Source organism: Gracilinanus agilis, chromosome 1, assembly GCF_016433145.1.
Source record: "Gracilinanus agilis isolate LMUSP501 chromosome 1, AgileGrace, whole genome shotgun sequence".
Lineage (NCBI taxonomy): Eukaryota > Metazoa > Chordata > Mammalia > Didelphimorphia > Didelphidae > Gracilinanus > Gracilinanus agilis.
The window spans coordinates 603,365,508-603,380,032 of NC_058130.1; the positions used below are offsets into that span (position 1 = coordinate 603,365,508).

The 14,525-nt window shown below is 37.8% G+C and overlaps 1 pseudogene; it reads right to left on the bottom strand.

Moving 5' to 3' along the window:
* Nucleotides 1–13,454: 13,454 nt before the first annotated feature.
* Nucleotides 13,455–14,234, bottom strand: LOC123254581 (annotated as a pseudogene).
* Between the last annotated feature and the right edge of the window lie 291 nt (nt 14,235–14,525).

A 14,525-nucleotide genomic window follows, 5' to 3' on the forward strand; every position in this document is an offset into this window, starting at 1 on the left:
TCCAAGGTACCATAGAGAGTAACAAAACAAAAATATGAACCCACACTTTTTATTCCAAATATAATGTTCTTCATACTATACCATACTTCCTCTGTAAAATGTACAAAATGATGTCTACTTCACAATTCTATTGTATCAAATGAGATAACGTATGTACAGTGTTTTGTAATTCATAAAGCATTATATCAAAATTAGTTACTGTTATTGTCCTTGAAGTTTATTAATGTTGCTAGCTAGGTACATTTAATGATCTAATTGTGATCTGCTGTCCATTCTTCAAGTTCTGACTAAATAAAAACTTCTTCACTATCCACACAAATTCAAAAGGGAAGGTAAAAAAAATCATCCACCTCAAATCTTTGCTAGCATGAGCTCAATTCTAGGGCTCCCAGTTTGTTCTGTCATTCCTACTCATGTCTCTGAGAATGAACATTTGGAAGAAATTTGGAAGACCCCTTTGTTTACTATACATCCATTGTCAAATGATACTACAGGCATACCTGAAATATTGTGAATTCAGTTCCAGACCACCACAATAATGCAAATATCAAAATAAAATGTCACACAATTTTTTTGTTTCCCAGTGCATTTAAGTTATGTTTATACTTATATTGTAGTCTATTGGATGTGCAATAGTATTACATCTTTAAAATGTATATACCATAATTTAAAAATACTCTATTGCTAAAAAATTTTAACCCTCATCTGAGTCTTCATTGAGTCATAATCTTTTTTTCTGGTGGAGAGACTTGCCTAGATATTTATGACTGCTGATTGATCAGGTTGGTGATTGTTGAAATCTAGGGTGGCTGTAGCAGTTTCTTAAAATAAGACAACAGTGATGTTTGCCTCATTGACTGACTCTTCCTTTCACTTGAATGCTTAGAAGCCATGTAAGATTATTAATTGACTTAATTTTAACATTGTTGTGTTTTGAGGAATAGTGAGGTTCAAGAAGAGGGAGGGAGAGGGTCATTAACTGATCAGTAGGGCAATCAGAACACATGCAACATTTATTAGGTTTACCATTTTATATGGGTGAGATTCATGGCACCCCTAGACAATTACAATAGTAACATTAGAGATCACCATAACAGATATAATAATGAAAAAATCTGCTATATTGCAAGAATTACAAAAATGTGACACAAAGACATAATATGAGCACATATTGTTGGAAAATGATACTGACAGACTTGCTCAGTGCATGGTTACTGCAGACTTTCAATTTGTAAAAAACACAGTATCTGCAAAGTGCAACAGTGTGTTTATATATGACCATGCCCAGAATTACTCTGACTCTAGTGAGAGGGAAGGTAAATGAAAGAATTTTCTGTATTGAACATATGGAAAACAAGTTAGGGCAATGATGGGCAAACTATGGCCCAAGGGCCAGATGAGGTGGAGGGAGAGGGGATGGCCCTGAAATGTTCTATCCAGCTGTAGGACATAATTCCTAATCTGATGAATACAATGAGTAGGATACAATACAATGAAACTTCAGAAGAGTTGCCTTAGAAACAGACTGACAAATGAGCATTTCCTTTCCTTTGGCCCCTTTCTTTAAAAAGTTTGCCTATCACTGGGCTAGATCATTCATAGTTCTCTATCATTGTGGAAGAAGGTCACTCAAGTAAAAGCCCAGATAGTTGTGTTTGACCCTATGACATTGAGCATTTACAGCAAGGATTTGTAAAAGAGCATAGAAGGAAGAAACTAGAGAAATATTCTCTCTGCCAGGATGTACTTGCTATATATTTATTTATTGTTATGCAAAACACACTACCATATTGATCATTATTGTAAAAGCACACTCATGCATAACCAAAATCCAAAAATAAAATCATAAATACACTGATGTGGAAAATGACTTCAACAGATGGATATTCCTCATTACAGATCTTTCAGGATTGTCCCAAATCATTGAAGTGCTGAAAATAGCCAAGTTTTCAGAGATGATCATTATACAACATTGCTGTTATTATGTACAATATTCTCCCAGTTCTGCTTATTTCTGTCTGCATCAGTTCCTTCAGATCTTTCCAGTTTTTCCTGAAATAATCTTGTTTATTATTTTTTATAGCACAATATATGCCATCACCAACATGTACCACAATTTGTTCAAATGATACCCAATTAACGGACATCTTCTCAATTTCTAATTCTTTGCCACCACACAAAGAACTGCTATTGGCCAATTTTCTAGGTGTGAGGTGGTACCTCAAAGTTGTTTTGATTTGCATTTCTCTAATTTGGAAGGATTTAGAACACTTTTTCATGTGATTATTGATAGTCTTGATTTCTTCATCTGAAAACTGCCTATTCATGTCAATTGAAGAATGAATATATTTGATTTAGTTCCTCATAAATTTGAGAGATTAGACCTTTGTCAGTAGTTTTTGTTATAAATTCTTCCCCTTCTCCCCCCAGTTTGTTGCTTCCCTTCTAATTTTAGTTGCATTGATTTTCTTTGTACAAAATCTTTTTAATTTAATATAATAAAGATTATCATTTTACATCTTGTAATATTATATATCTCTTGTTTGGTTTTAAATTCTTCCCTTTCCCATAAATCTGAAAGGTATACTATTCTATGTTCATCTAAATTATTTATAATTTCCCTCTTTATATTTAAGTCATTTGCCCATTTTGAATTTATCTTGGCATAGGGTGTGAGATGTTGATCTAAACCTAAATATTCCCATACTGTTTTCCAATTTTCCCAGCAGTTTTTGTCAAATAGTGAGTTCTTGTTCCAAAAGCTGGGATCTTTGGGTTTATCAAACACTAGCTTGCTGAAATCATTTACCCCAAGTCTATTCCATTGATCCATTCTTTTGTCTCTTAGCCAGTACCAAATCATTTTGATGATCATGGCTTTATAGTACAGTTTAACATTTGGTACTGATATGCCTCCATCCATCCCATTTTTTTTCATTAGTTCCCTTGATATTATTTACCTTTTGTTCTTCCAGATGAACTTTGTTAAATTTTTTTCTAATTCTATAAAAAACTTTTTGGTAGTTTGATAGGTATGGTGCTGAATATCTAGAATTATTTTAAAAGGAATTTCTCTTCCTATCTCTAGCTGCTGTACTTTGTTGGTGATATATAGAAATGCTGATGACTTGTGTGGATTTATCTAGTATTGTCCAACTTTCCTCAAATTATTAATTATTTCAACTAGTTTTTTAGTTGGTTCTCTAGGACTCTCTAAGTAAACCATCATATCATCTGCACAGAGTGATAGTTTAGTTTCCTCATTGTCTACTTTAATTCCTTCAATTTATTTTTTCTAAAGTTAGCATTTCTAACACAATATTAATAATACTGGTGAAAATGGGCATCTTTGCTTCACTCCTGATCTCCTTGGGAAGTCTTCTAAGTTATCCACATTTCAGATGATCCTATAATGTGGAAGCTGCTAAGTGTTCTGTAATCCTGTCTGTAGCTCCATGTATTTGAATTGTTTCTTTCTGGCTGTTTGTAATATTTTTCCTTGACTTGGGGATGCTTGAATTTAGCTATAGTATTTTTGGGAGTTGTCATTTGATGACTTATTTCTGGAGATGATCTGTGGATTCTTTCCATTTCCATTTTACTCTCTTATTCAAGAATATCAGGGCAGTTATTTTTATAATTTCTTATATTACATCTAGGCTTTTTTTTAAATCATGGCTTTCAGGTAGTCCAATAATTCTTAAATTGCCTCTCCTAGATCTATTTTCCAAGTTAATTTTTAATGAGATAGTTCAAGTTTTCTTTTTGTTGTTGTTCTTTTTGTTTTGTTTTATTGTTTCTTGATGCCTAATTAGCTTCTAATTGCCTGATTCTAAGTTTTAAAAAAATTATTTTCTTCCATGAGCTTTTGAGTCTCCTTTTTCATTTAGCCCATTTCTTCTTGCATTGTTTTCATTTCTCTTCCCATTTTTCCTCTGCCTCTCTTAATTGATTTTTGAAATCCTTTTTGAGCTCTTCTAGAATCTGAGACCAACTTATATTTTTCTTTGAAGCTTTGCATGTGTTTGCTTTGCTTTCACTGTCCCCTTCTGTTTCTGTGCCTTGCTCTTTGTGGCCATAAAAATTTCCTATGGTTAGGTGTTTTGTTTTTTATGTTTGACAATTTTTCCCAGTTTGTTCTCAAGGAAGAGGGGCATTCTCTTAAACATCTTCCTTGATGCTACAGTTAGCCTTATTTATGAATTTATACAAGTTTCAGATCTTCCAAGGTAATATGATGGCCTATGGACTGGGAACTCTGACAGCCACCTCCCACTTCTGATTAAATCACCCCCTGAGACTGCAGATGGCTTGCAAAGCTCAGAGTACTCTTAGCTACTCTATGCTGGGATTCAAAATCTAGCCTTAGGCTTGGGCAGAGACTTTTGGTCTCCCTTTGGCTTTGATTACCTCATACACACTGTGAACTGCCTTGCCCTGGGGCTCCACCTTGAACTTTTGTAAGAACTAGTTATGTCTGTGCTCCTACAGCTCAGCACCATGGAGACTGTCTTGCACTGGGAATCTGGGAACTAACTTCAGGTTTATACAGACCAGGAGTGCCACAAGACTTCCTCAATCTGGGATTCAAGTCCTCACTACAAGCTTGGGCTGGGGCTCCTGGCCTCCCTCCAGACTTACACAGATCAGGCCCACAGGGCAGACTGAGTTAAGCTGTAATTCTGGACGTTACTATAGACTTCAGATAGGGCTTGTGTGAAATTGGAATCTGCTATCCTAAAGACTATGATCCCCAGTGAAGCTTTGATCCCCAGTAAAACTACAATTCCCAGAGCCCCACTCACTTCTGTTATAAAGAAGTAAGGCAAAATGTTTATAATAGGGAGGAATAAAGGTGATAGGAGATGGCTAAGTTAAGGGAATAAATAGGCAATCTTGGTATAGAGAGGAGTAAAGGGGTTAGGTGAGTAATGAAGGGATAAATGGGTTGTATATAGAAAGGTAAGGGAATGAATGGGAGTATAGGAAGGGCTGCTCAAACAGGCTAAGGCACTGAGGCTAGAGACAGAGGTACTGAGAGGAAATAGACTGGATTTTTCAGGCAGGGAAGGTATCTCTATGATACAAGAGAAATTGGGTCAGCCAGAAATGTTTAGATCTGGCTGTAGGGTTTCTCTTGTTAATTTCTAAAGTCCCTTGAGGGAGGAGTTGAGAGGCTCCTCCCTGCCAATGAAATTGAATGTCTTCAGGAAGTCCCGATTGGGTACTTCCTGCCCAAGATGGATGCCTAGGTTTCCCTTAAGAAATAAAAGGAAAGTAATTTCTTCCCACTTTGCCCTTTACCTTAATATTCAATACATTGATTCACCAGAGGCTTTTGTATAGGTAATAAAGGGGATTTATTGATGGCAGGGATAAGTTGAGGGAGAGAGGTTTTCAGGGTTTTATAACTGCTGCTAGGGAGAAAACTAGTGCTGGGGGAAGGGTCACAGAGAAGGGAGTCAGACTGAGAGAGGCTGGCTCTCCCAGTCAGGAAAGTTTCACTTTCTTGAAGTAAAATATTTATCAGATCACTAAATAAGGGGGTGGCTTGATTTAGGATGTCCTACTTGCCTAAAGAAGCTAAATCCACAATGTCCAACCACCAAAACCACTCTTCCTCCCAGGGTCCAATGGGGAAATTCAGGGAAACAGGGGGGATGTAAATGGAGAGATCAGGGAAAGGTCCAGAGAAATCAGGCTAGGTCCAAATGTCCCAAAGACAATCAGCACAGGCCAAGGCAGAAGCCAAAAGCCAAAAGCCCCTCAGTTGGAGCTTCAGGACTATTTATAGAATCAGGCTCCAACTGTTTTTTGTGAACATTCTAAAATTTCTAACTGCCAGGGCCGTTACAGTTGAATTTGCAAAAGCAAAAAGCTATTGCTGCAACCCTGCATTACACTTCCTATTGTTACTTGTAGACAGGATACATATTGTGTGGATTTCCATGTCTAGGGCTCTTTTCCTTGTCAGCAGATTTGTTGGAGCTGGTTTTTTTGAGCAGGTAGAAAAAACTTAGTTGTGTGGTTCTATTTTGTGAGATAATAAACTTTATAAAAAATAATATTTGAAGTATTCAACATAAATTTTAATCTTACATTTTTGGTGACTAAAAGTGGGGTTCAGAAACCTGTAATTCTCTCTGAGTAGATTAGTTTGAAAAGAAACCATGTTTCTCCTGCCCTCCCCTTTCCCTTCTTCCCCCCCAACTCTCATCAGAGCTGCCACCTGTTACTGTTGATCTTGCCTCCTGCTGCTAACTCTCTGGGTAGTTCCAGCCCCCTGCTTCAACTGCTCCTGCTGCTCCTACTCCTCCTGCTTCTGTTGCCATTGATGCTGCTGATTGGAGCCACACTCCAGAGACTTGGAAAGTATACATCTTTCCCTTACATTGCTAATAGCTGAGTGCTTGCTCAATGCTTGCCTTGTAAGCCCAGGGGTGTTTCCCTTAGGCAATAATTAGCCTATTAAAGGACTTTTACCTGAGGAGAGCTTCTAACCCTAACTCTCTGTCCATATAGCAGGGGAAGCAAGCTGCTCCCTGGCATTTTACCCCTAAGGGGAACGGGAAGGAAGATTACTCTTCCAAACAGGAAATAGAATTGCAAGCATGGCTCACTCTATGAAAGAGCAGTGTATTACTTATCTCAAACAGCTCCCAGTTTTAGGATGTCTTTTCTTCCTACCACTACTGGGTGCACTGGTCCTTGTGAGGAGAGATTCATCTCCCTACATTCCCTTGTCATTCTGCCCTGCCCAGTCTCTACAAACATCCAATATGGTATTCCTCCACACTATGTTCAGCTCGGAATTCTCCCTCATTATGGGAGGTCCCAGAGGTGTGACAAAAGGAACCTAAATGGATAATAATCCTGGGGAGGGGAAGGAACCTTAAAGAGTCTGGAGATGGATTTTAAGCCTTTTCAAACTCCATTGTTTTATGAAAATCTCTGTATTGCAATTGGAAAAAAGGACTCTTGAATTCAGTGCCTGTATCCTGTCACATATATTGTATTTTCTGATTGTTTGTTTTAAGATTTTATTTTGTTTGTTAAGTTCTGTTAACTATGTCACTTTAAGTTACTGTGTTTTGACAATTAGCTATATGTGCTGTTACATACCTTTTTTGAACCTCCCCATATGATTGGACTGGAGAAAATATCATTATAAAAGTGCCTTCAAGTTATTTGTAACAAGAGGTAAAGGGTCCATTTAGTAGCTGAAGTGAAGTACTATAGCACTATTCCTCACCTCCACATTAAAATGGATGAGACATATGAAAGACATGCCTTTAGAGCTGTTATAGTCCCATGCCAAAAGAGGGAGAAAACCCAAGGGGCTGTTTACCCCGTGATGGTTTATAGTCTTATAAAGTTTTCCTAAGGGACATGGTACCCCTAAACGGGCTCCAAGAGGGTGCATTTCAGCCAAGATTGAAAGCCATGAGCTTCAGTGGCTCTCTGAATTGATGTGTATTTGTTAACACCCTCCTCAGGGGAGTCTATATAATTGTCATAAAATTCTAGTTTTATAAAAGTTTTTCTTGTTTGAAAGTAATTTTAGGATAAGAAACTTGCTACCTCCCAGAATCCAGGAAGTGAACTGCTTGGAGAAGGAGCCATGGAGATGCCTGCAGAAACCTCACAGTGCACCAAAAGATCCAGAACGAACTTTGGGTTGTAGTGAAATTGAACTGTTGCAGGGTTGTAACACATTTATTTTATATATATATATATGTATATATATATATATACTCTTATGCTGAAGGGGACTGTTCCCTAATTGGTTTTTTGTCAATGCACCTAGCAATCATTGGTTTTGTTCTCTTTCCATTTTATCCCCAAATTGTTGTAATTTATAAGTTGGTTATGTTTACAAGATCCGTTGGGAAGACTAGTCTTCCAAAGGATATCAGGAGGGGTTGTGAAATTGGAATCTGTTATCCTAAAAACTACAATCCCCAGTGAAGCTTCGATCCCTAGAAAAAGTATAATTCCCAGAGCCCTGGGAATTTCCTGTCATTATGGGCTTACGTAAACAGGATATAAATTGGGTGGAGTTCCATGTCTAGGGCTCTTTTTCTTCCTGTTGGCAGCTTTGTTGGAGTGGGCTTTTTGACCAGGTAGAAAAAACTTAGTTATGTGGTTGTATTTTGGCAGATAATAAACTTTATAAAAAATAATACTTGATTTATTCAACATTAATTTTAATCTTACACTTGGAGCTTTGTGGGGTGTATATTAGGTTGCACTGATGTTGTCTTAGGCAAGGTCTCAGGGTTTGGATGTTGGCTTGAGCCTAGGTTCAGAACATGGAGCAGTAGATATTGGGGGTGGGGAGAGGAGGTGGCTTGCTGTTGGCTTGCACCATACTCTTTGTTATAGTCTCCTACTGGCTGTGCTCCCCTCTCATCCCAATGAACCAGACATTCACTACATACCTTTCAGGTTGTCCTCTGCATGAAAGTTGCTTTACTCCATCTCCTTGTTGGTTCTTTCACTCCCATATTCATTTTGTGGCGTTATTTTAAAGGTGATTGGAGAGGATTCTCATGTTGGTTGGAGCGTCTACTCCACCATCATGGATCTGCTTCCCTCCTATGTATTTAAACAAGCTGGTTTACCTTCAAAGATCAGAAATCATCAGTGTTATGTAAAGATTGTAAATGATGTTAGTGAAATTTCTCAGAAACCAGTTTGACCTAGATAAAACAATCAGGATCATAGCATCATTTAAAGGAATATGACTAAGAAAGCAAGATGGTAAGTATTAAGGCAAATATTTATGGAGGGAAAACAGAAGCAATATCATTATCAGGGCTTACTATACCTAGAGAGAAAGAGGAAATAGATGAGATATTTAGGAAACAAATCACGAACTTGGCTTGTAGCCTTGGTTTGGTTGGGATAAGAGATTTCGATTATCAGAACATCAACTTAGAGCTTTCTGTCTGACACAAGCAGAGTAGTCAATAATTTCTTGACTTCCCATAATGATAGTTTCATTCCTCAAAAGGGGATGAAGGGAACTTCTATTCTGGACCCAATTCTCAAGTAGTCAGAAATGATGAGGACCTTTAGGGAAAGTGAAGACTCTATTAAAAAAATTGTGTCAGAAAGGGAGAAGAAAGACAGAAATTTGTCTAATGTGTACTCCATTTTGAGAAAGCAGATTTCAAAGAATTCAGAGAAAGGATAGGGAGGGTGTCAAGGAATAAAAATTTATAAAAGAAATGTTTTTCTTTAGTATGCACGTTTGTTTGTTTTTTAAGCTTAGCTTTTCTTTTTTAAAAGGGGAAGAAAATGGACATTTGTTAGACAATTAAAAAAATTAGAAGTTTTGAAGTTTTAGAAGAAAAAAATTGGAGATTTTTGAGACAAGCTCAATACAAATCATCTTTGTGAAGTGAAAACAAATGAAATCGTAGGTTACATTAATAAAAACATAGTGTCCAGAATGGAGGAAGTAATAGTCCCATTGTATTCTCTGTTCATTAGATAACTAACATTTGAGGTATCATGTTTAATTACAGCCACCACAATTTTGGAAAGTCACCCTGGATAATTAAAGTGGGGAGACAGAAAAGATAACTTTCTTCCAAGTATATTACACAGAAGGACTGTATTTGATTTGCTCAGTTCCCAGAAAAGAAAACTAGGAGCAATGGGTGGCAGTTACCAATAATCTCTTAATTGTCAAAATAATAGCCTTTTCTTAGTCTTCATCCTTTATGATTTCTCTGCTGCCTTTGACATTATTGATCAACCTCTTTTCCTTGATAATCTCTTTTCTCTAGTGTTGGTTTTATTGTTGTTGTTTTGACAGCTTCTCACCTGGTTCTACTCCAACCCATTTGTTTGCCTTTTCTCTCTGTCTCCTTTGATGGAACTTCATCTAGGTCATGTTTACTAATGGTGAAGATCTCATTACAGTCTGTCATGGGTCCTCTTCTCTTCTCCCTCTAGAATATTTCCCTTGGTGAAAGTACAAGTCCCCATAGATTCGATGATCATTTCTGTTGATGATTCTCAGATCAACTTAGCCCTTAACATCTTTCCTAACCTCTAGTCTCACATATCCAACTACCTATTAGATATCTTAAACTCAACATATGTAAAACTGAACTTATCGTTTCCCTTAAACTGTCCTATCTTCCTAATTTTTGTATTACTATCAAGGTACTATTATCCTTTCAGTCATCCAGGCTAACAACCTAGATGTTATCCTTTACTTCTCATTCTCTCTCACTCCCCCATATTCAATTAATTTTCAGGTTCCTGTCATTTCTATCTTCATAACATCTCTCATATATAACCCCTGACTTGCTTCTAATTGTAAAACTACCCAGTTTAAGACTCTCATCATCTCACACATATAGTAAAGTAAAGCCTGCTGGTTGGCCTCACTGCCTCAAGCCTCTCTCTATGCCAGTTCATCCTTTCCTCAACCGTCAAATTGATCTTCCTATAGTACAAGTTCAAACATAAAATCATATGCTTGACTTTTAAAACCCTTCATAGTATATCCTTCCCTACTTTGCCATCTTCTTACACTTTACACACCTCCACATACTCTGCAACCAAAGGATATTAGCCTCTTTGCTATTCCTTGCATTAAAAACCCAATCTCTCAATTTGAAGCATTTTCTGACTATCTCCCATGTATGGAATGCTCTCTCTATTCATCTCGGTCTCCTCATTTCCTGGGCTTCTTTCAATTCTCAGCTAAAGATCTACGTTCTTCAAGAAGTATCCCCTTATCTTTCTTTGATGCAAGTCCTTTCCCTTTGTTGATTATCTCCAATTTACCCTTTATATATCTTATCTGTATATAGTTATTTGTGTGTTTTTTCCCCTCATTAGATTGTAAACTTCTTGAGAGTAGAGAATATTTTCTTTGTATTCTCAATCCCAGGCACAGTGCCTAGCACATTGTAGATATATAATAAATGCTTGTTGACATGACTTGTGGACAGTTGCAAGCAAGTAGATTGAGGCTTGGCATAAGCCTCAATGTGACCTAAGGAAAAACTTATATACTGCTAGAGTTATTAAAAAGTAGAATTGGTTGCCATGGGAAACAATAGGCTCCTCCTTCATGTGAGATCCTCAGACAAAGGCTGAATGACCACATGTTAAGTATAACATAAAGGATATTTTTTATTGGGGATATCTTTCAATACATAGCCTATGAAATTCTTTCTGACTTTGAGATTATAAAACACAAGTAAATTCCCAATAGAAGACTATCGAAGCAAATCTTTTGAAAAGGTACTATTGAAAGGAAATTCTTGGTTCTCTTTGCCTTTTCTGAATTTACACTTGTGAAACTTTATTCTCTTTGCCTAGTTTGATTTAAACTTTGGTTAACAATAACTTAAATACCCCTACTTAGTACCTCACTAGATTGTGAGGACAGGACTAACTCTCTTTTGTCTACTTTTGAATTACTCAAAAAAAGCCAATACACCCATACTTAACCCTAAAGTAAGGGAAACTCTTACTATAGGAGTTTATACCTCCAAAAGGAAGACACCCTTACTTAATCTTAAGTAGGGGGGAGTCTGCAACCCACATGCTAAACTGGGTGATAACTCAGAAACATGTGAATCCAAACTGGGTGACAACTCAGAAACGAGAGAATCCTAGGAGGAGAGTTAACACCTTTAGAGATGACAAGTCAATCCCACAGACATTACCCCTGGGCAGGGCTGGACAATTTGGAAACTGTGATTGGCCCCTGTGAAGAGGGGCAGGAACAGGAAACCACCCTAAAAGCCATGAAATCCTTGGGCTGGGGGAGGCTTGTGAAGTTGAGCCTTGTGGAGAGTGTCTCCTGGAGATAGTCTTCAAGGGAACTTCACTGGAGACTGCAGCATGAATCATGGCTTCAACTTAGTTTCTGACACCTGGACTACTTTGTTGGGTGAGTGAAAAGGGCTGACTCATTTCCTACTTTCCTAAGAGACTAGCTTCCATCTTGGAGGAGGTTTCATAGTTACTCACTACTGGCCCTCCTGGATGAGGACTAGTATAGGTATTTTCTCTAACCTCTCTCACATTTCTCTACTTTATTGTTTCCCCTCTAATTTGGTAAATAAACTTCTGACCTGGGATATAATAATTTTGGCGACCATGTTATTTCATATAATTTAAGTCCAACCACAAAATTTAACCTTTACATTATGAAATAAAACTATTTCAATGAATTATCCAAAAATATCACACAAAATATAGAAATAATATAGAATCTGTATGGAAAAAATATTGTACTGGAAATAAGGAGGCCTAAGTTCAAGTCTCAGCTAGGTCTTAATTGACTAGGTAACTCTGTCCAAGTCTATTGACCTGCCTGTCAAGTGTAGCTCACCAAGGTCCTTTTGAGTTCTACTATTCTTTCTTCTGTTCTGTTCTAATTTTATTCTATTCCACTCTATTCTATTCCAAAATGCCTTCCTTGATCCTTTTTCATATGATAACCACTCTCATTATTGTATTTGATCATGTACAGTTTATATCATGGATTAGCTAATGTCATCCTCTGGGTTTCAATTGAGTTCTAAAAAGCTACCTTTTTATCCTACTGCTAAAGCAATTCTCCTCCAACTTTCCTTCCTATCTCACGGCTTAAACTCTCAAACCATCAGCCAAAATGAAATATAGAAGGAACCAAGAACTAGGAACAATTGTGTGCATGACACTTCTTTATTTTTTTTAATTGCACATCACTCCTATATTATAATGAAGAACAACAAAGGGGGTGGGGCAAGGCTAGCACTTATGCTAAAACTGATGAGGATCCTGGTGGCAGGTCTGTGTGGTTAGAAGGCAATGGGATATGAGTATACATTTTGACATAATTTAGAGGCACCTCACTGCTACAACAGAGATGGGCTTTAAAATGCACAATGGCATGTACTCTTATACCCTTTAGAAATCAAGAACTCTTCTGCTCTCTGCTGTAGCTTGAGATCTCTGATGATTACCATGTGGGACAGTTTAATTTCAAATCCCACTAAAAAACAACTGGAAAGGCCTTTTATGGAAATGAATGCAGCAAGTAAACAGCATAGAATCTCAATCTCCCAGATCTATTGGGGGCAGGGAAAGATAGGGAGGAAATATGATACATATTTAGACTTTCATAATTTGTTAAATGACACATTCCTACAACAACAGCTGAGAGAATTGCCCTACTGGCAGGACTGTGTCCTAAGAATTTCTGGGACAATCGCTACTTTCAACACTCCACATTAGTCACTTCTTACTACATCCCCATCCCTAACTCACAACCAGGTCCTTATTCTGCCAAACTACCCAGCAGGCATTTTGATTAATGTGGTTGAGGGAAGGGGCCACAGGAGGAAAAGGAATTGGTGTGAAACAGTAAATAAATGAGAAAAGGGACGATCAGTCTCCCACCTGCAGCTATGCATTGATCCTTAAGGCAGTGGTCAGTGTGTAAAGAAGGCAGGGGAGAGATGTGGTGGGGACAATGAGAAAGTAAGGAGGGGATTCTGCTGGCATGTGCTAGTAACCTGCTTTGACTTCTTGGCCTTGCCTTGGGCTGCCATGGTCTCCATGGCTTTAGGCACTGATTCTTCATCCCCAAGGAACTCTATGGGTTTGATGGGTTTCAGATTCTTGTCCAAATCATACACAATAAGAATGTCAGCAAGAAGATTCCGCTCCATGATTGCTTCTTCAGAAAGATGCTCAAGATGTTTGACAATCCCTCAAAGGCTATTGCCATAGACTGCAATCAGAAAACATTTTTCTTCCTTGATCAGGGGAACAATTTTCTCATTCCAGGCAATGGTATCTTTCAGGCTCTCACAGGAGAGCAACTGATCCTCAGTAAGATCTGCATGGTCCAGGTTCTTTTTGATGCTTCTGTAGAAGAGATTTTTGGCCTTCATCAAAGGTGGTGGGCTTTACTGTGCTTAGCAGCTCTCTCTGCTTTATTGAGGCCCATCAGACCTCCATCATGACTCTCAATGAGGTGCCAAGTCCTCACTACAGACAACCACACCTGGCCAGTGGCATTTAGTACTACCCAAAAGAAATGAATTGCTCTCTTCTGGACAGATGTGAAGCAGATATATCAAATTCATAGCCAGCATCTCATAGCACTTGACACTGTGCTGGAGCTTCTAGTGCCCAATGCTGATGCAGTTCTCCAAGTCCCAGGTGCTTTCTCCATGGCAGATCGGCATGAGCTTGTAGGCAGTCATAGTGAGTAGAGAATCTGGGTAGCAGATATTGAGGAGGCCAGTAAACACATGAGTACACACTCCATGACACTTTTTTCTTTCCTTCAGAACATTTTACTTTATCTGCTAAGTCATTAGGTCCTGCTGACTAGCTCTATGATTATAGAAATATATTTATAGCAAATTCTACTACCACAACAAAAGGTTATGTTCCATAGCATTAATTATGCCATAATGGAATTTGAGGAAGTTAGTCTTCATCACCACTCTCTATATCATGGCTTGGTTTTGAGTTTAATTTCAGATTAATTT